Source organism: Equus przewalskii, chromosome 9 (genome assembly GCF_037783145.1).
Source record: "Equus przewalskii isolate Varuska chromosome 9, EquPr2, whole genome shotgun sequence".
NCBI classification, from domain to species: Eukaryota; Metazoa; Chordata; class Mammalia; order Perissodactyla; family Equidae; genus Equus; species Equus przewalskii.
The window spans coordinates 66427660-66451132 of record NC_091839.1 but is presented as its reverse complement, the minus strand read 5'-3'; the positions used below and the strand labels follow the sequence as shown (position 1 = coordinate 66451132).

Genomic DNA, 23473 nt, shown 5'->3' with positions numbered 1-23473 from the left:
AATTCACACTTGCACAATGATGGCTGTAAAATGCATCCTGACAGATGGATGCTTCTTGAGCTGTCATAAGGCCCATGGAGAAAATCCAGTCAGCGTGTGGGTTAAGTCAGCAGTGAAGGACGATCATTCTTCGGAACCAAGCTAGAAGGCAAGGCCTCAGCGTTTTCAGGGTTACAGCATTTCCTGGCGGCGTGGGATGCGAAGCGTGTGCAGGAAACACGGTCACACTGTGGTTTTACAGGGAAGCTCAGGTTGCCTCTTATGAATATGCATGACGAGGCTGGATGTGCTCTTGCCACTTGAGTTTTCTTGAGCTCAATTTAACCCCCACAAACCCGCTTCCTGCCTATCATTGAAGACGTTCCTTGAGGAGATTTGAAAAAGTGAGTTGCTTCTCCAAACTGTGGAGCATTTTCCTTTTTTTCTCTTAAAGATGACAAACGGCACCCTGGATTTATTTTTATTCACCATGAGTCATTTGCTAGTCTTATTTTATAAATAATATTTTCTACGTCTTACTCAGAGGCAGATGGGAAAGTTCAAGGAAACACCCTCTGGAAAGAGGAAAAGTACTCCAGTCTGGGTTTGTACGTTGGTGCCATTGCTGGAGTCCCTGATAAGCAGCGCTGCCATGAGGAAATAAACAGATGGCAAATGGTCCTTGCAAAGCAGCAGTTAGAGTTGGTTTTCTTTGTTTTAGAAGTGACTGTTATTCTGCTGTTACTGTGAACTCTATGTACTATACTCCTGAGAATGCAGAAAACAAGCTGGAAACTGTTTCCTAATATTCATAAAACAGGTCACTGGATCTACAGGGTACCGGGCCAGTTGGGAGCTCACACACACGTGGTCGCTCTGCTTATTGCGTGTTGTCTTTGTGAGAGGAAATGGGGGAGGGGAGGGGAGCTGGAGCTCCTCTGAAGCCAAGAGGCAGCACTCCAGGAACCCACGTGGTGAACAGCGTGTGTTGGGAAATGCTAGCATGTGTCGCTTCTCAACTTGGCATATAGACTCAACTCCTGTGTGACATACTTCACGAAGCAGACAGGGACTGTGGGGGTGTTCTCTCTGGACAAACTGTAATGGGTGAGGAAATGGACAAACGGAGGTTGCTATGCAGTTGTTTTGCTGTTGATATGGGAGCAATGCCAGGCAGCTCTTAGACTCTGGGAACATTTTCATTATTCCAGGGAGGTCCCAGCCTTTCCATACGGGAACCCAGGCTAATGTCTTTTCCTTTAATGACAACAGTTAGGGAGAAAACATACCTTGGTTCTAGATGTGCTGCTCGTTTCTCCACAGTCTGGCGATCCCTTCCTGAGATCTGTTACTTACATAATCTCGGTTGTCATAGATGACCAGTTTCTGATGAACTATGTGTTTTCTTTGTTTGTTTTCAATGGTAGACATTCTTTTCCTATGTAATATTCATACTTTTAAAATTGCTAAGCACTATTTTGGCATTTAAAATTATGATTGAAGAGCTGATGATTTTGTCTCATCGTTAAATGGTGAAATAATAGGGTCAAAGTGAGGTTAACAGTATTCAGAGTCCCAATTTGACTGGAGTCCTTTCTTCTCCTGAAAAATGGTGGGAGAAAAAGATGGAAGGAAGGAAGGAAGGAATATAGGAGAAAAGAAGAAAGGAAGGAGGGTAAGAGGAAATGTCTATTCAAAGAAAAGTCTTGAATAGGTGAGATTATTGACTAAATCTAGGTTTATATGAGCTAAACCTTTTAATATGCTCTTCCCATGTCTTAGTTTATTGATTCAACAAACACCTTTCAAAAGTGTAGTCTCTAAAAGGCATAGGAACAAAGCAGCATTTTTGGCTACCATTTAATAATAGATTCTTGATTCTATTCCCCAAAAGTAACTCTCTTTTTCACTGTGCACCTCATATTCTGTCCGCACAGCCATTAGAAAAGTTAGAATAGGGGCCGGCCCGGTGGCACAGTGGTTAAGTGTGCATGTTCTGCTTCTCAGTGGCCCAGGGTTCGCCGGTTCGGATCCCAGGTGCAGACATGGCACCACTTGGCAAAAGCCATGCTGTGGTAGGCGTCCCACGTATAAAGTAGAGGAAGATGGGCACAGATGTTAGCTCAGGGACAGTCTTCCTCAGCAAAAAAGACGATTGGCAGCAGATGTTAGCTCAGGGCTAATCTTCCTCAAAAAAAAAAAAAGTTAAAAAAAAAAAAAGAAAAGTTAGAGTACCTGTGACTTTCATTAACAGAGTTTTGTTTCATGACAAGTTTATGGGTTCTGCTTTCCCCATGTCCAGGTATCTTTACCTTGTTCAGCTGTCCTGGACCACACAACTTAATCCAAGGCCTTAGACACATCCCGTATTTACAAAGTCATGCATCTTTGCTTTTCAGTGAAGTCTTTGCAACCGTCCATCCCAGGTCAGGGTTGCTTCGTAGCACCTCCCACATGAACTCCAACTGCTTGTGCACTTACATGTCTCCCCCAAAGGCTGTGAGGAACTTGAGGGCTGGTTCTGAGTCTTATTCATTTTTGAAGTGATGGAACGTAGCACTTATCAAATATTTGTAGAAAGAAATGAAGGCTGTCCAAAACATCTTTGTCTGTGTATTCTGACATTTTGGCCTTTTATTTTTATGGGATTGGATTCTAAGAGTGAGTTTGTTGGTCAAAGTCTCTATATATTTTTAATTTTAATAGATGCTACCAGATTGCTTTCCAAAAAAAGCTAAAGCAATTCTTTCTCCCGTATTTCCACCAGTAACAGGTTTTATTGGTCTTTTAAATTTTTGCTGGTTTAATAGCTACAAAGTGATACCCCATTATTTAATTTTTATTTTCATAGTTATTAATCAATTTGAGTATCTTTATATGTGATTGTTGGTTATTTAGATTTGCTGTACTGTGAATTAACTTTTTATATACTTTGTCCGTTTTGACACATAAAAACTTGCAATTATTTCAATATATATAAAACAAAAAGTATAAAGTCCTTTTTACCTAAAAATTCCAATCCTAGGGATGCATTCTACAAAAACACTTAGATATGTAAATGAAACAATATGTATAAGCATCCCATTAGAGCATTATTTGTAACAACAAAAAAGGAAGTTTAATGAAAAGAAAGTAGTTTAATAAATTATGGTGTTTTCTTATTATGGAACAGAACGAAGAGTTTAAAAGAATGAGGAAAATCTGCACGTACTGTGTAAAAGGATTTCAGCATATTGTTCAACGAAAGAAGCAAGCTGTAGACTATGTATTGCACAGTTCTATCCAAAATTACACATGTATATACGTATATTGTGACTTTCCGTTTCTCATTAACCTTAGGAACTGTCAAAAACTGTTTTTTGACTCATGCTCATCAAGCAGACAGCAATTGTAAAATCTAGGTCAAATTCCAAAAGACGCACTGAGTTTTTGTTTTGTTTTATGGAGGTAACATTGGTTTGTAACATATAAATTTCAGGCGTACATCACTATATTTTGCCTTCTGTATAGACTACATCACGTTCATCACCAAAAGTCTTGTTGCCATTGCACTGAGTTTTTATAATGTGGGAAATATATGACTAGTTCAAGGTGGGAAAGAAAGAAAAAATTCAGTGAGTCAGTTCTTAGGGGTTCAATTAGCTCTGAGGAGACTAACAAGAGGCCCCATTTATTATCTATCAATCCTATATTAGCCATATGTTATGACTTTCTGTATTATTTCAAAAATGTTTCATGACCCCTGATACGGATAGCTAAGGAGAGTTCACACTTCAGGGGGTAAGTGTTGTGATTATAGTGAAAATATTTAGTAGAGTCTTTATCTATCTTTACAGATCCTCTCTGTTGTGTTTTCTAACTTACGATGTAATCTGTGACAAAAGCATGTAACAAAATTTAGTTTTACTTGAGATCATCATCTCAACCTGATGAGTCAGCTACTAAGTTCTTCATTTTGTTCCCTAGATCATTAATATTCTTTATCATTTAGCTTTCTCATCAGCTTGTAGAAAGTAGCTTAAGTTTAGGTCCAAGTGATTATTCATAGGGAATAAAGTTTATTCCTATTTAAAGCAAGGTATGCCTAACTGTTTACATTTTCTTCTCCAAATCACAATTTAACTATGCAGTTTTCACAACTTAGGTGTGTATGAAAATGACCACAAACATCTTTCTGTATGTAAAGCCCTAGAAAGGAGAACTGTATGGACACACATCAAGCTCTTAACAAGACTTATGTGCAGGGATGGAGAATGGGAAAGGGGAAAGGATGCTGGGAGAGTTCGCTTTTATTCTGAGTACTTCTATAATGTTTGAATTTTTTAAAAATCAGACTATTTTCATTTTTTGTACTTTTGCAAGGCTAAAAAAACAAAGAGAAAATAACTAGTAATTAGCAAAAGATAATATTTCATGCATCTCTTAGAATAATATGCAAAGAAATTACAACTTTTTGGAGTATGAGGATGCCCTTTAATTGTAGAATAATTTTCTGGACAGTTGTATGATAGTAGTTGCACTTTTAGTATCTGTTTAGAAAAGCAATAGTTATCAAAAGGCATTACAAATCCATTAACACTTTTATATCTGAAATATTATCTTGTCCATAGAGTTTCTCTCTCGTATCTCAACTCTCTTGCCCTCATCAGCATGGTAAAACCCCAACTTTGCATGAGTTCATCCTTGTATTTTCCCTGTCTGCACCCAGGCTATTGAGGCCTCTTGGAGAAATTACAGAATTCTGTTATGGGTGCTAGTCCAACTCTGTGTCATCAAGCACTGGTTCTTCAAGGCTGCACTGCAACCCTCCTGTGTTTCCCAGGAAACTTTTCTCTCACTCACCATGGTAAATATTTCATCCATTCACCATTCTTCTCAAAGACTAGCCTCCAAATAATTCACTTCTCTGGAATTGTTTTGGTTTCAGTTTTCCAGGTTAGACTTTCAGCTTTCGGATGACCAAGAATTTGTCTGTCTTGGTCACATCTATCTCTCAGGACCCAGTATGCTGATAGAGGGGACACTCAACAAATATTCAGGAAATGAGTGAATGCGTGTATGAATGAATGAATGATGTTTTATAACAAGTAGATGCGGAGGGATACGACAAGGGTTGCTGTGCAGCCTTGAGGGACCAGTGCTTGATGACATGGAGTTGGAATGGCACCCAACAGAGTTGGCAGAGTCGTGTTATTTCTCCAGGAGACCTCAATAGTGTGAGTGCAGACAGGAAAAACATGAAGATGAACTCATGCAAGGTTGGGGATTTTCCAGACTAATAAGAGGCAAGGGTATTGAGACACTAGAGAGAGTGGTTAAAGGATGGATCATGGGATCTCTGCTGGGTGGGGAAGGAGTGGAGAAACGAGGAGACTAATAGGGAAAGAATAGGATTGGGGCTGTGAAGTGAAAGTCCTGATGGGGTGTGTGAAGAGTAGCTAACTGAGAGCTGGAAGAGGAGGAGATTACGGTTGGAAAGAAAAATTCTTACCTAAAGGTCTCAGAGGTAAAGCAGTCCCAGGTCATGTGGTGGAGGGTGTGGCCGAGGTTGTAGGTGGCTGAATAAACAGAGGGGTCATTAGCTTTGAGAGGTCAAGAAAAGTGACAGGCCTCTAGGGCACTGGATATGTCACCATGTAGATATTCCGGGTGGACAGTAAGTCTGTTCTAGGAAGTGTGCCACACTTCTCAGTGACAGAGTGTGAGACTGTAGACCACACTGATGAAGGGGGATGGAAAGGGATAAAGGAATTAAATGTACGGATTTGTGAAGAAAAGAAGCTAACATGGCATGGTGGTGTTGACTGATGCCTCAAGTTGGGGATAAGAGAATAAAAGAGAAGTGAATCCTGAAGGGTAATGAAAAATTTGTATAATTCTCAGTTGTTTAAAGCAAGAAGTACATAAAACAAAACTTTCAGAAAGTTCAAAGACATGTTTCATTAGTTGAGATAACTGTAAGTTAAAAACTGAAATCATATTAAAATTTTCTGAACCTCTCAGAAAACCTAACGTCTCAAAGGAGTTTGATTCTAGAAGGAAAATGGTAGAAGCCTGCCAATTCCAGTTCTGGTCAGGCATTCTTAGAATACCTTGGAGTGGGTTTCAGTCTCATAGGGACTCCACTTTCAGAATATCAACAGATCCTGACGAATAAGGCTCTTGAAATATTTCTCTACTGAAATGTGCAGTCTACAGATCAAGATAGTGCTGGAAATACATAAGCTTCACTTCTGGTACTTTGATACCTGGTGAACTCGGACTTTAATACAAAGAAAACTACTATTCCTTCTCCTCTCTAGAAAGTGAAACTAAAAACAACTCCCTTGTCAGAGCATCTGTGTCCTCTGATTAAATTTAAGGCGATGCATGAAGTACGCATTACAGGCAGGACCTGAGTCCTTCCCTTGCAGAGAACAGTTACCTGCAGAGCAGGGACACACACCTAAAGGCTGTGATTCTAGAAACAAGGCACCTCCCGTCGCCCCCAATTAGCTCCGTGCTGACTGTGGGCAAAGAGCTGAGAGCAGCAGTGTGGGGCAGGCTCCTCAGGGAAGGCCTCCCAGGCATTGCATAAATGCACAAGGGGAGAGAAGGAATTCACACAGGGAGGGCAATTATTTATGGCATCGCAAGGGTGAAAGGAGATTTCTCTAAGGTCCAAGTATCTCTGTTACCCTGTGCTGGTATTTGGAGATGTGGAGTCACCATTGCCATTAAACTATTAAAATGCACCAGGGAACTTGGAATCCCTAAGAGCCTGTTGCGAGAAGGGCTGACACAACTCCAGTTATGCCTTTGGTACAAGTGTCGTGTCTGATTGATGTCTGGACAAGGACTGAGATTTGGAAAGATGCATGATGAGTTCTCGTATTATTTTTGTTCTTTATTTTGTGCAAATCATACTCATCATTCCATTAGTTGCTTTCTCACAACTAAACAAGATGAAGTTCTGTTAGAGGGACTTGCTAGTTGTCTGGATCCCTAATAGAAACCTTGTAAAACCTCAATTTGTTTCAGAGGTCCATGCAAAGGCCCTTGATGGGTCCATGCTGTGCCTTCTAACTAAACTTTAAACATTTTCTCTTTCATTCTTCTTTTAGCAGAAATTATATCCCTTCCTCCCATCTTTAAAGTGCACAAGCACAAAGGGATGTTCTGTGCCTTTTTAGTGTTATCACACAGCCAGGGGCAAATGATCAGATCAACCAAGAAGGCAAAATCGAATCAGAGGAGGTAGGGTGCTAAAGGTGTGCATCCTCTCCGGATGAAGCAAAGACAGGAGCACCCTTCATTTTCTTTCAGAGACAATTTGATCCCATGTGCTTATAAAAGCAGCAGAAAAAATGAGCAAGAGTGGAAAAGGGTGTGTGTGGGTGATGTTGTTACTTAGCAACGGGGAAGCTTCCGGCTGATGTTCTGAATTGAACAAAGGAAAACAGCTAGAACAGCATGGAATAAATGAATGGGAAAAAAATGAAAGGGAGAAGGCAGATGTGATGGTGAGGTGTGATGGCTACAAGGAGAGTGAAAAATCAAACAGTAAAGGAAAAGCATGAAAACGGATGTGGCACCTACTTAAAAACCAGAAGACTGAACAAACATCATTTGGAAGAAAAGCTAACTGAAAGGAAGGTGAAAAGAGCCAGAAGGATGAGAAAACATCTGTAGTGGAAGCTGCCAGGCAAATGGTGGATAAAATGCCTCAGTGTGAGAGTGCTCGGCTTCAAATGAGGCGCTTTCCCGGTGTTTGATGTCATACCCGGGGGGACTTGAGTCAAGGAACCCGGAACAAAGTCCAGACCACCCAAGTCTGATCAGACCACTGAGAAGATGAGCCGGGAGGCGGGTTGCCCAAGGGATGTTTGTAAAACATATTATAACAGGCATGAACCCTTAGAAGGACCCGACTACTACGTCGGGCCTGACCCCAACGGGAAACCCCAGGAGAACTGGATGTACTTTAGATCAGGCAAGAAAACTTCTGATTCCGTCTCTGACTCCTCCAAATAGCTTATTACAGTACATAGCCCAGAGCAGGTCAATAAATGTTTACTATGGATAGATAGGCCTTGACATTTTCCCAGTGCCTTTGTCATGGCAGTTTCATGACATCTTGTAGGTAAGAGTGTGTTTGTTTATATTACACGACAGGTACACTTCTCTTCTTGGTGGTCTAGTGGTTAAGATTTAGCACTCTCAATGCCGTGGTCCAGGTTCATTCTTGGTCAGGGAACCACATCTGTCTGTCCATTGTCATACTGTGGTTGCTGCATGTTGCTGTGATGCTGAAAGCTATGCCACAGCCACGGGTATTTCAAATACCAGTGGGGTCACCCACAGTGGACAGGTTTCATTTAAGCTTCCAGACTAAGATAGACCAGGAAGAAGAATCTAGCCACCCAATTCTGAAAAAATTGGCCATGAAAACTCTATGAATGGCAGCAGAGCATTGTCTGATATAGCCCCCGAAGATGAGAGGATGGTGCAAAAAGATGGGGCAGGATTCTGCTGTGCTGCACAGAGGGTCGCTAGGAGTCGGAATCAACTCCACGGCACTACCAACAAACACTTCTCTTCTATATTTGTCCCTTAAAGGGCAACCATGCTTCCTAGCCCATCTACACTTTTTTATCATTTCCTTGTGTAAGTAAAAAAATTTTGAGCACTTCCTCCCAATATATGTACATTTTCATTCATAAACTATATACGTATATTATCTAATGATATGGGGGTCATTAGAATATGATGTACATATCAAGAAAGACGAGATAAAGACAGAGTTAAGTACATATTTTAAATCTGATTTAATTGTTTAAGAATTTTATTTTGATTATTAATGGAACCATCACCTTCCCATCTTCACCCTTGCCTTCCCCCAACCCACAGCCTACCTACCCACCACAGGGCATAATAGCATGCGGTAGGAGCTCACTGGGTATTTGCCAGAAACAGAAGTGGAATGGCAGTTTCTGAGTGCCTGCTCAGGGATGTCACATCACATTTACAGGGATGCATGCGATTACTTATATTATCAACTCCCATACAGGTCTGTATGCTATTTCTGTTTTTCTAATCTAAAATAGGACAGAGTTTTTAAGTTATTACTCTTTAAAAAACACAACTATAACATATAATTTCTTGATTTCTAATTAAGCATGGTTTAGTGACAATAAACTTTTTGGTCCGCTTCTTTCCCAAATCTCACTAAAATGGCAGTAAAAGGATAGAACATGAAGAAACAATGGAAATCATGAAAGGCTTGTATCAGTTATCTATTACTGCATAAAAACTACCTCAAATCTTTGTGGCTTAAAATAACATCATTTATTGGTTCACAATTCTAGGATCAGCAATTTGTGCAGGGCTCAGCTGGGACAACTCATCTCTGCTCCACGTGGTGTCAACTAGGCTTACTCCCAGTTGCAATCAATGGGCAGTCAGCTGGGGTTAATGATCAGGGTGTTTCTGTTCTCTGTATCTCTCCAGCAGGCTAGCTCAGGCTTCTGCACATATTGATTCCAAAGAAGGCAAGAGATGAAGCTGCTAAAGCTTCTTGAGGTCTTGTTAGAAGTCACAGATCATCACTTCTGCAGCATTCTATTGGTCAAAGCAAGGGGCAAGGTGTTCTGGACTGAACTGTGTTCTCCCAAAATTCATACGTTGAAACTCTAATTCCCAATGTGACTGTATTGGAGAGAAAGCCTTTAAGGAAGGAAGTAATTAAGGTTAAATGAGGTCATAAAGGTAGGGCCCTCATCTAATAGGACTAGTGCCTTTATAAGAAGAGGAAGAGACACCAGGGATGCACATGACAGAGAAAGGGCCACCGTGAGAAAGTGGCCGTCTGTAAGCCAAGGAGAGAGGCCTCATCAGAAACCAACTCTGCTAAACCTTGGTCTTGGACTTCCAGCCTCGATGACTGTGAGAAAATCAATTTCTGCCAGTTAAGCCACCCAGTCTATGGTATTTTGTCATGGCAGTCTTAGCAGACTAATATATAAGGCCAGCCCAGATTTAAGGGGTAGAAAATGGACTCCACCTCTTGATGAAAGGAAGTGTAAACAACTTTTGGACCATTTTTAATACACCACACTTGAAAAATGTCAGCTTGTTTTAAAAAGTGAAGGTATATCAAGAGATATACTTGATATCAAAGGCATAGAATTTCCACCAGAAAGTGAAAGCCCTTTTATGTCAAAGCAGAACTATCCATGGAGAGTAAATGTAAAGAAAAATATTAATGCATTTATTTCCAAGATTAAACATCAGACCTAAATATTGTATTATATTTATTCTTCTCTGACTACTGGATGGAGAAAACATTTCTTATTCTCAATAGATGTTGTACCATATCAGTGGATGTTATATCATATGGACCTTTCCCCTTCGTTCTTCCTAATGGAAATTTCCACTTTATTCAGGTATTCAACCTATCTTCATGTATGGGGTAAACTGATTAGGTTAAGCCACTATGTTAATTCCATACCACTTCCTAGCGATTGGTTCAGGAACCCTATCTTGAAAGGTATTCTGAATGTGCCATTTCCATGGTAACTGTTATTGATGCAGAGATAGCTAACCACTCTGAATGGGGGAACTTGTACTCCATGACTATGAAATGGATTATCTCTCTCCTACCAAACATAAACAATGATGTATCGTGGTCTGGTAGCCACCTTAATAACCATGAGGGGTGCCCACCAGAGGACAAAGCTATCACACAGAGGACAGAACAAGAGAACTGGAAGAAGCAGGGCCAGAGCCTGCGTGTACCACTTCTGAAGCTCACCTTTCGTCTAGAAGTCTTATTATGTTATGTGAGAAACATTATGACTCTTCAGGCCAGTTTCTTTCTTTCTTTTTTTTTTCTTTTTCACCTGTAGCAATGAAAGAATCCTTCCTGTCTGACAATGCTGTTCCTGTCTAGCCTGAGGGGTCCTTGATGACCTCACATGAGAGAGTCTAGGGAATGATTTTACAAGGCAAGTCAATTCTCCTTACATTCCACTCCCACCATCCTTCAAGATCACCAGACACATAAGCAGATTCAGATCTCCCTATGCCTCAGGAGATCCATTATAAATCCGAATCCAGGACCAGAAGATGTACTTACCAAAGGAAATGAAATACTGCTAATTTATGTTGGAAAATATGTGTGGAAATGGATTCTGAGGGTACTAGACCAAGGAAGGAAGAACACAATTATAGATCAGATAGAATTTATCAGTAGGGATACAGTTACTGGAGATTCTGGATTCAATGTGCCAGCTCAAACTGTTGGAAGTTGTCTAAATTATCTCTTGACCTACGCTCAACAGTAGCCCATTCCAGATGAACCCGAGGCACTAGAAATTTCTTGTTATATTATCAGGGCAGAAATCCAAAACTTTATAGAGTTATGAATATTGGGGTAGATTACACATGTGAACTGCTCACCTATTCCCTGTATCCTTCCTCTAGAAGGAGTAAGAAATGTCCAGAAAATATTTCCTATACCAGCAACTTGAAAATTGCATAGATGTGGGCAAGACTCAGCTTCTCAAAAAGCGCTTTGTGGTTCTTCTCCATACGCTGGGACAGAAAGAGAATGATCTGTGGGTGAAAAGGGCTCCTGACTTCAATACGGATACTAAGACGGAAGAGGGCAATTAGTGGCACTTAACTGGCAAAGTCAAGGTGTGCATGCTGACCATAATAATAGCAGTAGAGTTGGCATGGCATTCAAAATGATACAACTCTCAAAAATCTTCAGAAGTCTTTTATATACAATGGAGTTATAGAGATCAAAACAGATGACAGCCTACTAGGGATTTAATTCATTGTATAAGGGAAAATACTACAGATTAGTGATTGTAGCTCTGGTGTTGTGTTCTTGAACTCAGTAGTTCTGGAGGTGACCTTTGACACCTACCCCTCCAGACTTTCCAGTGATTTTGTAAGTGCCTAATTCCCTGTCTTAAAGCTCTTTCTACTTAAAGTATCTAGAGTGGTCCACCACACAGAACACTAACTGATGCATTCCAACAGGACCCTGAATCCTTGCCGGGATTATTTCCCCAGTTTCTGGGTATATTATTGGGATAGATGACCTCAGCAAACGGCAGACTTCCAGCACTGACTCCTGACCTGTTGAGTGGAGGCTAAAAAAGTTACCACGGTAGGAATGGCTTAGTGAAAGCTCAGGAGCTCAACTTCCCAGGCAAAATAGTAAATCAAAAAATATTCTGTTATACTTCAATAAAAAAAAATTACTGTAATTTGTTTTACTGCATCTCTGGGGAAATCACAGAGATGAGGCTACTGTATTTCCTATCACATCCCCACTTAACTATCCAGTGGCCAGTGCAAAAGACGAATGAGTCTTGCGAACAATAGGGGATTACTGTAGGCTAAGTCAAGTGGTAACTCCAAGTACACATGACCTTCCAAGTGTAGTGACCTTATCACAGCAAACCAACATACACTGTGATGGCATATTGGCTGCAGGTTTCATCTGGAAGCTGTTCCAACAAACAGAGGATGCCAGAAGTAGTTTGATTTCACCAAAAAAGGCAGAAGTATATTTTCAATTCAGGGCTATGTTAACTGTCTGTTCTCTGTGTCATAAGTTCGTCTACAATAATTTGATTGTCTCATCATCCTCAGGGCTACACTGGAGATAAGAGGCTCATGAGCTCTGGAGAGTGGAAGTGGCTGGTATTTTAGATTAAGGCTATGCATGCCAGAAGGTGGGAAATACATCCCATGCTAAGACAGTGAATTTTCTTGGGATCTGTGTTGTATAGCATGTGAATGCATCCTCTTCAATATCAAGGACAATTTGTTTCCTACCCCTAGAAAAAGGCACTATGATGGATGGTGCTCTGGATTTTAGAAGCAACCTATACCACATTTTGTGTGCCCTCAGCTCTATCCTGAGTGACCTGAAAGGCTGCTGGCTTTGAGTAGGGCTCAGAGGAAGACTCTTCAGCCTGGTCCAGGCTGCAGCTTTTCCACACGGCCTTTTAGGACCCAGTGAGATCAATGGGGCTCAAAAATCAAATAAAGTCTGTGGTGTGGAAAGACTGAATACAAGATTCACAGCAGAAACATCAAGGTTTTAAAACAAAGCTATGCCTTCTTCAATGAGTAACCATCCTTCTTTGGAGGAGTAGTACTTGGCTTGCTGCTGTGCCCTGATAGAAATATGTCATATTTCTGATATGAAATGTAAGCTACCTATCATGACCTGAATGTTATCTGATCTACTCAGCTATAAGGTCAAACATGTCCAAGTGGAAATGGTATGTAAATGAGTCCATCTGAGCAGGCCCTGAAAGCTCAAATTTCACATGCTGATGTCTTCCTACTATGGCTAGTCACGCTGCACTGCCACCTCTCCACCGACCAACACTGATGGCTTTACGAATAGCTCTCTATTACCAGTTAACTGAAGAAAAAGATAAACAAAGCATAGTTTACAGATGCCTTTGCATAATAAGCTGGCACCAGCCTCATATGGATTCCTGAGTCCCACTCAGTCCCACCGAAGTGAAAGTGGAGAAGGAAAATTCTCCCAGTAGGTAGAACTTTGAGTGGTATATCATCTTTGCTTTTTCCTGGAAAGAGAGATAAGTTTATGGATAGTAACAAATGGTTTGGTCAGATTGTCATGAACATGAAAAGACTAAGACCAGAGGACTGGTGATAGGCAGCTTTGGGAAGAAGTCTGAGGGTGGGTCTCATAAACTGGGACCATAGTGTGAAGAAATTTGGGATCTATGTAAATGTCCACCACATTGGTTGTCAACCCTATGACCATTCTCCTTTCTCGTGAACAAAACTTCAGTTTTGTACAGGTACCCATGCTCCTCCATGTGACTTCATACCCCTACAGATGAATCAATTAACCTAGCCAATCATGGTTATTCTATTCTCATGGGCGTTTGGCTTACAAGGGCCATGTGGGCCCATTTTAGCCAATGAGACATTGAAGGATGTGGGGTTAGTTCTGTGCAAGCTTATCTATTAAAAAGAAAATAAGAGGTAGTCCCTTCTTCTGCCTCACTTTGAACTGGGAGCTAGTATTACAAATGGTGAGAGAGGGTGCAACTTCTGCTTGTGGTGGTTGTAGCAACAACATCTGGTTTCCAAGGACAGCATTGCCAGCCTCATCCATAGTGGGATCCAATGTATGGTGCCAACAGTGTCAACTGTGCAAGCTTTGATATCTGATACTAAGTGGCAGCAGCAGCTGTGTCCTCACAGAATTAGTTTTGTGACATGATTTTTGTTGTATCCCTGGCTGCATGGCTTCTGAGCCTGCTTGATCTCCTGGACAGTCTTAGAGCTAACCAATATCCCCTCAATAAATCCCTTTTCTGCCCAAACCAGGCAGAGTGTATTTCCATTGTTTGCAGTGAGGCTCCCTGGCTGATAGAGATCTTCCAGTTCAAATTATCTTTGAGATATTGGTCCAAAAGAAAAAATATACATTTTTGCAGCACTAACATTGTTTTCAGAATTGAGTATTTCTTTGTAAGTTTTCGTTTTTGATGTTATTCAAAGTTAGGACAGACAAATGTTCATCCACCTACTAGTAGTATTGTCTGGGTCAACCTCCAGCTGGTACGAATAATTAAGGAGGAAAACATCTCTCTTTGAGAGCATGGAAATTTTAAAAAATGTATTAGTAATGGACTCAATGGAAACTAAATATGAGATTCGGAAATGGAAAGGTTGTGGTGCTAGCCCTCACTTGTTACTGCTCCTGAGGAGCAAATAGGACCAATTTTCACTCTCACAGAGACTTTTAAAATTTATCATGGGACCGTTCTTGTTCATGAACTGAATGTCGTAATTTCAGCTGTTTTTTCCAAGTAACCTCATTAGAGATCTCCGCTTTCCTCCTATCTCAACAGTTGGGGCCACACAATTCTCACCTTCGCAATCTGTGAAGGTATCTGCATTCTCATTTCTTGGGCCCAATTCTAATCAGAGATAAGAAGAATTTAAAAAGCCTCAGCCTTGCGTTTTGGGTTCCTAGGTGCTGGGCATGCTTTTTGGTACTGAGCATGCCCCAGCATCCCAAAGAGAAAAATTTCAAGCTGCAGTAGAACTTCCTGTCTAATGATTTCTCTCCCTGCCTGCCAGCAAAAATCCCTGATGCTCTCTTCTATCAATATATCTACATTTTGACTCATTTCCTCTGCACTGGCCTAGCTCACTGCCATCTGTGCCCCAAGCCTGGAAATGTAGTGGGAAGTCTTAATAGATCTGTTAGATTAAAGAAGTTGGGCATTGTTGCTTTTTCTATTTGGGAGATTAATATTTTTGTTCACTTTAAGTGTATAATTGGTTAATACATTAACGCCTTCCTTAGTGAAATAAAACCCAGATGTTTCAAAGCAGTGAGTGAGGGTAAGTCTCTTCTTGGTAGAGGAGCTTGTACTTTATTGTCCCAACTCTCAGCTCTGAACACTCTCCTCAGGAATTATTTTGATGATTGTGAGTATCACTTGCTGGCCTTGGGGGACAAAGCCGGATGCCCTTCTTTCAATGCTCTGTCCCATACATGGGCACATGGCTTTTCCTTGTACACCATTTAGCTCAGCTGAGACAGACTTAATGACCAAATTAAGCTTTACTGAAGGCTAGAATATAACAAAATGGCAATAAGTACTAAGAATACTAAGACCATAAAAGTAAATAATCTAATGTCCATTGCATAACTTTCTCATCTTCGGCTTTTAACCCACCACAGGGCTCTTTCCTTTCCCTCTTGAGCTCTGTTTCTGCAAGTGCATATTTCAAAATATCTGGCCTTATCGCCGTTAAGACCCAGAATGGGATAGGAGTTTCCATCCACCTCAGGCCCATCCCTTGAGCTCTGGGTTTCCAGCTGAGGGCCTCCTTGCTCTCCAGATAACTGATCCTGCTAATAACCACAAGCTTCATGGAGGAAGAAAGGACATCCACAGTGACACAACCTAACCACACAGCCTGACACTGAGTAGGCATCTCAAGCATTAGTCAGGCCTCTTCCAAGTGCAGGTGACAAAAATTTGTCTTAAACTTGCTTAAGAAAAATATACAATTCTTTGGCTAAGGAGAACCAAAAAGAGAGATCTTGCTTCCAGGTATGGCTGGATATGGGAGTCCAAATGATGTCATCTGTCTTTTGTCATTCGATAAAGCCTTTTGTTCCTTTCTGTCTCTGTTTCTCTATCTCTGTCTTTCTTTTAAACTGTTCCTCCCTCTTTCCCTTCTTCTTTATTTTCTTTTCTATTGAGTCCATCTTCAAGGAAAATTCCCCACATTTTGGTAAAAATGGCCACTAGCAACTTGGATTTACTAACTACAGCAATCCCAATGAAAAGAAAAAGATGTAACCTCTTTCTGAATGGTTCCAGTAAAATTTCAAAGATGACTATGATTGGCCTAGTGTGACTCCCTGAACCAATCCTGTAGCTGACAGATGGAGTGCTCTGATTGGCCTGCCTGGATAACGTACCCATTCCTGTGGAAGGGGAGATAGTGCCTTGCGATTGACAGTCCTACGAGGCAGTAGAGAGGTATTTCCTGTAAGGAAAAGCTTCAGAGCATTCAAAAAGTAGCAGATCTGGAAATAATATGGTATTCTCCAGATTCATTCTAGAGATATAGGTATACAAGAGCAGGAGATTACTAGAGTTATAGTTAGACATGATAAATTTAATATTGTCTACAAGTCAGACACAGAAGAATTAGAAACCATAAGACTTCTTCAGTCATAAGCAATCTGAGTCATTGCATCACCAAAGATGTAGCAAATGGTCTCAAAAGTATTAGATATGCCTAAATCCCGTATAAGATAAAATGCCAGGGTTGATTCAAGCACACAAGTTGCTTTTAAGTGAACTATATAAATAGGAAGGGAGGGGCCAGGGTGTAAAACTATACCTGGGACAAGAACCACAAATAATTGACTCCATTGAAGGTGGGAAGATAAAGGGTATACCCTTACAAGCAAAACACGGTGTGCATGGACAAGAAGAATGCACCAGTATTGCAATCAATCTCTTTTTATTACTAAACGTTTGAATGAATGAGTTCTATTCATGGTACTTCAAAACCAACACAAATAAAAAAAGATTCTTTTGGTAGTCACATGTTACAATTGTCCTAATCCAGAAACTACAAGGCTGAGTTGGTCTAGTAATGTAGAGACATATTCACAAGCACTGATCACTGTCCATGTTAGTATTATAGCTATTCATTTCTTGGTTTCCCATTCCACAGGAAATCTAGTGAACCAAGACTGCCTTAAAAGTTTTTTCTGCCTCATTCTATAATCGAAAGAGCTCCCTATCTCCTCTCATTCCTAATGGAATCACAATTTTGAGACTATTTTCCTCACAGAACAGCTGAGATGACCTATTAACAGCTGAAAGGTTGAAGGTTTGAAAACTAGCTAATGTCCATATTGTTAAACTAACTAAGCAAAGAGGCCATTAGACTGAGGTGGTTCTAATACCTTAGCAGCCTCCATAAGCAAACCAAAACTCAAGCCTATAAACGCCTCAAGCTTAAGAAATCAAAACCTAAGGAGAACCAATCACAAACAGCCAATTAGGCTTTCCCGAATAAGGCAAACACTTCATCTATAGCCAATCAAGTAATTTCCTTGCTTTGCTCCCTCCTTTTCTCTGTGAAAGTCTTTCCCCAGCTCCTGTTCATGGAGCACCCCTAACTACTTCCACTTCTGGTTTGATGCTGCCCAATTTGAATCAATTTTTTGCTCAAATAAACTCTTAAAATTTGGAGGGGGTGGCCCTGTGGCCAAGTGGTTAAGTTCGCTCTAGTTTTGGGGTTCATCAGTTTGGATCCCTGGCGTGGACATATACACTGCTCATCAAGCCATGCTGTGGTGGCATCCCACATAGAAGAACTAGAAGGACTTACTTACAATTAGCATATACTACGTACTGGGGTTGGAGAGGAAAAAGAAAAAGAGGAAGATTGGCAAGAGATGTTAGCTCAGGGCCAATATCCCTCACCAAAATCAAAACAAACAAACAAACAAAACCTCAAAATTTTTAACAAAATTTTTAACATATTTATCTTTTAACAATATGAACTATAATTTTTCTTGCTAAACAGAACCCTAAAAAGTGTTATACACAAAGCGACATATAGGATACTACCGCATGAAGTTGAAAACCCAGAATTTAACATGAAATATTTTGAGCTTTAAATTTGGACAATTAACTCATAATTTTTTTTAAAAGCTATGTAAGTCATAGACCTAATTTGTCTCCTGAAAACAGAGGCTGAGACAGCAACTTGGCTGCAAGTCATTTGTTAGGGAGTAATTCCAGAAAACAGGAGTAAGGGAGAGAGAGAGAGAGACAAGAAAAGAGAGAAAGTCAATATCCAAGCTTCTGCTGAAGGCACAAGGATTCAGTTTGTCTGGGACTTCTGGGAAGTGTGAATTTCTTCCAGAACTTTCTATCTGAGGGATGTGAGGATGAAGCATGGCTCCTATGTTGGTTGATGGCTGACATTTGCCCTGGAGACCATTAATATAGCTCACCTCAGGACCCTGTTTATACATATGCCCAATGGCTTCAGGGCTTGGGAGAAGCCCAAGGCAGAAAGGAGAATAATTCTGCACCTGCTTGAGATGGGACCCGGTCAACAGGCAGTGAGCCTGAGCTCTCAGGGAGCTCTCTGCTATGACTGAAGCTGAAACAGAGATGGGAATAGGGCTCCAAAGTATCTGCTACATCAAACAAACGTATGTGAGGGCAAAAATGGCCTACAGCCTGCCATAGGCCAGATCATTGGTCCATCGGTTTAGAAATTCACAAACTGTGGGGCTGGCCCCGTGGCCCAGTGGTTAACTTTGCACTCTCCACTTCGGGGGCCCAGGGTTTTACGGGTTCAGATCCTGGGTGCAGACATGGCACCGCTTGTCAGGACATGCTGAGGCAGTATCCTACATGCCACAACTAGAAAGATCCACAACTAAAATGTGCAAATATGTACTGGGGGGATTTGGGAATTTATAGCATGGTCTAAGTGACTTCTCAGAGATTCTAGGGATAAAGTATAGAATTGTAAAAAGAGTGTCAAATTTTAATTTTTATTTGTGCATTAATTCAACAAATTTAATGAACATTTACCACATGTTAGGAGTTGGAGATATATCAACGAAAAAGATAAACAAAGTACTTGCCTCATTGTGCTTGCATTCTGATAGGGAGACAGTCAACAAACAATAAGTAAGGTGATTTCAGATCATTCAGTTGTAGGTGCTAGTGGAAAACGAAACACAGTAAGTCTAATAGTGTGAGAAGCATGGCTGCTATTTTAGATAGGGTGGCCATGGAAGGCTTCTCTACATGAAGGACCTGTGAGAAGAGACCTGAATGAGAAGCAGTGAGCCAAACGAAGACAGGGAAGGACATCATAGGCAAATGGAATAGCTTATATACGAACCCCGAGGGCAGAACAAACTCTCCTGGTTGGAGAACAACAAGATCAACACAGGTGAAGGCGCAAGTGAGAGAAGTAGCACGAGATGAAGTGAAACATGTCGGCAGAGGTCAGGTCAGGCAGGGCGCTGCAGGCTAGGGTAAGGAGGTTAGGCTCCATTCTTAGTGAGACGGGAAGCCACTGGAGAACTGTACTAAGGAGGGATGTGGTCTGATTCTCTGTTTTGGAAGGTCCACTCTGATTGCTGTGTGGAGAGTGCGTACATGCAGTTGTGGAGCTGCGGAACACAACAAAGACGAGTATTTGTATTTTCCATGAACAAGTGAATCTTTCAGTAATGTTTTGCTTAAAACACATGTCGGTGTCCACGCAAAGACTTACACATGCAAGTGTCCTCAGCCGCATTATTCATGACAGCCAAAAAGGGGAAACGACTCTAATGTTCAGTAACTGGTGAGTGGAAAACAAGATGTGTTTATCCTCAGGCATATATCCATACTATGGAAAACTATCTAACAATAAAAAGAACTATTGATACATGCTACAACATGAACACCATGCTGAGTGAAAGAATCCAGACACAGAGGACCACATACTGAATGATTCTATTTATACGACAGGTCCAGAAAAAGCAGATCTATATATAGAGAAAGCAGATTAGCAATTGCCTGGGGCTGGGAGTGGAGGAGATTAACTGTAAAGGAGCAGGAGGGGTCTTACTGGAGTGATGGAAATGTTCTAAAGCTCTATGGTGGCGATGCTGCACCACATGGTAAACCTATTGAAAACCATTGATGGTACACTTAAAACAGGTACATTTTAAGGCATGTAAATTATACCTCAACCAAGTTGTTTCTAATAATATATAGGTATTTCTAAATTTAGAACATGTATCTTCAGAGTGTATAGATCCTCCGTCTCTACAGACCTTGGCCTGGCAGGTTCCCCCACCTTCTCCCTGCTCCCGACAGCACCCAGCTGCCTGGCTTTCCACGGTCATCAGCGGCCCGCTGTGGGAAACGTTGAATGAATGTTTCTTCCTCTCCCAACCTTCTTCCCTCTCTGGAGATCATACACATTCCAAGCTTTCCCCATTCCTCCTATTTCCAGAAATCTCAGGTTGGTTTGTTCCTCTGTAAGAAATCTCTTTATCATCTTCAACCCACTTACTTTTTTCTCTACCTTTTCTAACTTTTGCCAGCTGTCTTAAGAAAACTTCTTTACTACTTTCTTTTATATTTTTTCTCCTCCCCTCCTCCCTTTTCTACCTTTATTTTCTTCACTGTCACTCATCACTCTTTCTCTATTTGTTCCATTTGTGACCCCTCAAAACAACTATAAAAATCGCGGCCCATAGGTGGGAAAACAGTACTGGGGACACATTAGCATCAAGAGAAAGGAAAGACTAAGTAGTATTTTGCCAAATCAGTCTCTAAACTTGAAAGTACTAAAGAGTCCATCTCAAGAATATCCTCAAAATTTCCTGCTACCTCACTTGTACAGTCAACCTCCTCTCTCTCCACTGCAATCATGGAAAATAAAAACGGTATTAAATCATATTTTTAAAGTTTTGTATTTTTACATTATTTTTCATTACGAACAAGAATATTTGCAAAAAAGTATTTTATTGACATCAGTGTAAATACTTTTGTGGACTATCTCTGTAAAAGGAGTACTACTAATAATATTATTTCTATAGAAAAAAATGATGTCTGAAGTCCAAGCAATGATTTAGAGTTATTTTTGGTTTATTAATTGGAGACAGCCATTGCTTAACAGTTTTAAGTACCTGTATATCTTTTTAAGTACTATGTAGTAATTGTTTCACCGACCAACCTCCTATCTTGTTTTATTACAATTTTTTTCCTGTTACATTCTTAAAAGCGAAAGGACAGTTATAGATATAACTAAGCAAAACTAAATTTCCCTGTCAGTAGAATGGAAGACAGATTCTTCATTTTTGGATCTTCCTTTCACATGAAATACATAATGCTGGGAATAATTAGCATATGAATAGTCTCTATTGTCAGAGTTCATGTCTTGGTTACGAGGATGTAAAAGAATGAGATTCCAAATTCCTTTAAAATTCAGCTCAACAGAAGCAATCAGGACTGCAGATCATAATGCCCTCTTCTGTGAGATGATGAAATCAGGGCTTACTATAATGTCCTGCCTTAAGGGAGATGGATATATACAGACATGCCATGGCAGACTGCATTCAGGGGCGTAAAATAACTGTTCAGCCCTTTTGGAAGATGAGTAGGAAGAAACAATGCTGAGCTTTCATTTCCTGTGCGTTGCTCATAATTTATGAGGTTTCTTTGCAGCTTCAAATATCTTTAAGCCTTACATATGCTTATGAAGCCACAATAGTGAAAACTAAGATCATAAACAGCAAAAATTCCATTGAAATGTAGGGTGGAATTTTCTAATGTCGCCTAGAGGGAGAGTATCTCGGCAGAAAGAGTTCTGTTTTATGTTTTGATTTTTAACTGCCAATTTTTAAAAATGCTGCTATAGAAAAGGGTGTGTTTGTTTTAGCTTTGGTCTCCATTTCCTGTGTAAGTGTGTTGGGATGGATGTTAAGTATAGATATGAAATCATTAGGGAAAAACAAGCAAAGAGAAAATATTATTATGAAAAACTAAACAGATTTCCACATAGTTTTTGGAAAGGAAAGTCAGTTTGGCAAGGTGAAAAAGGACTTTATCAAAATAGGTGGCCCTGAGTCCTCTAACTAGCCTCCCTGAAAAAAGGGCCCAGCCTTTTGAAAGATCCTTCCCAAAGATGAGCAGGCCATGGTCCAACAAATGCCTCTCGACCCCACAGGTTGAAGTTGGCAAGAAACAGATGATTAAGTTTAGGGCTTTTACAGAGTTGGCCATGTTTTTGAATCTTGCCCTTTAATTAACTATACACTTTACAAAACTGGGTAGCTGTAGTAGACATAGTTACACCCAGGTGTTAATCACTTATTTCAGTAAGAAGAAACACTGGAATTTATGAAAGGACATTGGTTTGTCACCATATGTTGATGGGAACGTTATGATCTTTGTCAAACCACACTGCAAATGCACCAGGATGCTGCACCGACCTTCCAACATGGCTGCTGGAGTCAGGAAAGGAGATGGAAGATTGGTGGCAGTCTATGGTGGGGAATATTGCTCTCCCTGCCCGCCTGGGCCAAATAACTCCTTGCAATACAGCCAATAAAAGGTTAAAAAGTTAAATTTTCATATAAATATGTTTACAGTTCATAACCTTCCATATAAACATTTAAAGGGAGAAAAAAAAGCCCTCCAGCTTGGCATGAAAAAGATTATAGATTTTCCCCTAAACATTGGTTTGGAAGTCTTCCCAAAAGAAAGCTGTCTGATCAAATTGTTGCAATCTTAAGTGGTAAAAACACAATGCCCTCTATTTAAACGTAGCTGTCAGATTTCCTAACCACAGTATAAGAAGCCTCAAGATCATCTTGTCTGGAATCTTCAGCAAAATACATACCTTTGTGATTTAGGATGGCTCACTCCTTGGAGGCCTCCAGGGAACTCCACAACTTCTCTTAGCCGCAAGCACAGGATTCCAACTGCCTTAATCTTCATGCCTGTACAAACTTGTACTTCTTCAAATTCAGGCCATATCTCCCGTTTGGCATTGTTCCAGTTCCCTCGTCCTCACTGTGGTTATTATTACCACTCTGGAAATTTGAGAAAGACATAAACTTCTAGGTCCAAGCTCTAGAAACATTTCCATATTGGAGCTGTGAACTCTAAAAATAATGTTTTCGTACTAAGTACTTGATATGCAAGATCAAAAATTTAGAGCAAGTTGAAAGCGCGCGCATCTCTGTGTGTGTGTGTGTGTGTGTGTGTGTGTGGGTGGGTGTGTATTTCGGGAGTAGGAGGACTTAACTTTAGGGTATAGAACTATTTGAAGCTGCATTTACCCCTATCTGAAGCACTAACCAAGGAAATGTGAACAACTTAGCAAGGGAGGGGACACAGGTTCCTCATGCCATTTGGGTGCCAAATCA

The 23473-nt window shown here is 40.6% G+C and overlaps 1 protein-coding gene across 1 annotated transcript in view; it reads left to right on the top strand.

Annotated features, from left to right (window-relative positions):
- Window positions 1–224: 224 nt before the first annotated feature.
- The window catches only part of CEP85L (centrosomal protein 85 like), a 201168-nt gene continuing 177919 nt past the window's right edge, over window positions 225–23473 (top strand). The window contains exon 1 of the mRNA XM_070559325.1: window positions 225–383. The gene's annotated coding sequence lies outside the window, so the exon portion shown is untranslated. The remainder of the gene's footprint in view (window positions 384–23473) is intronic.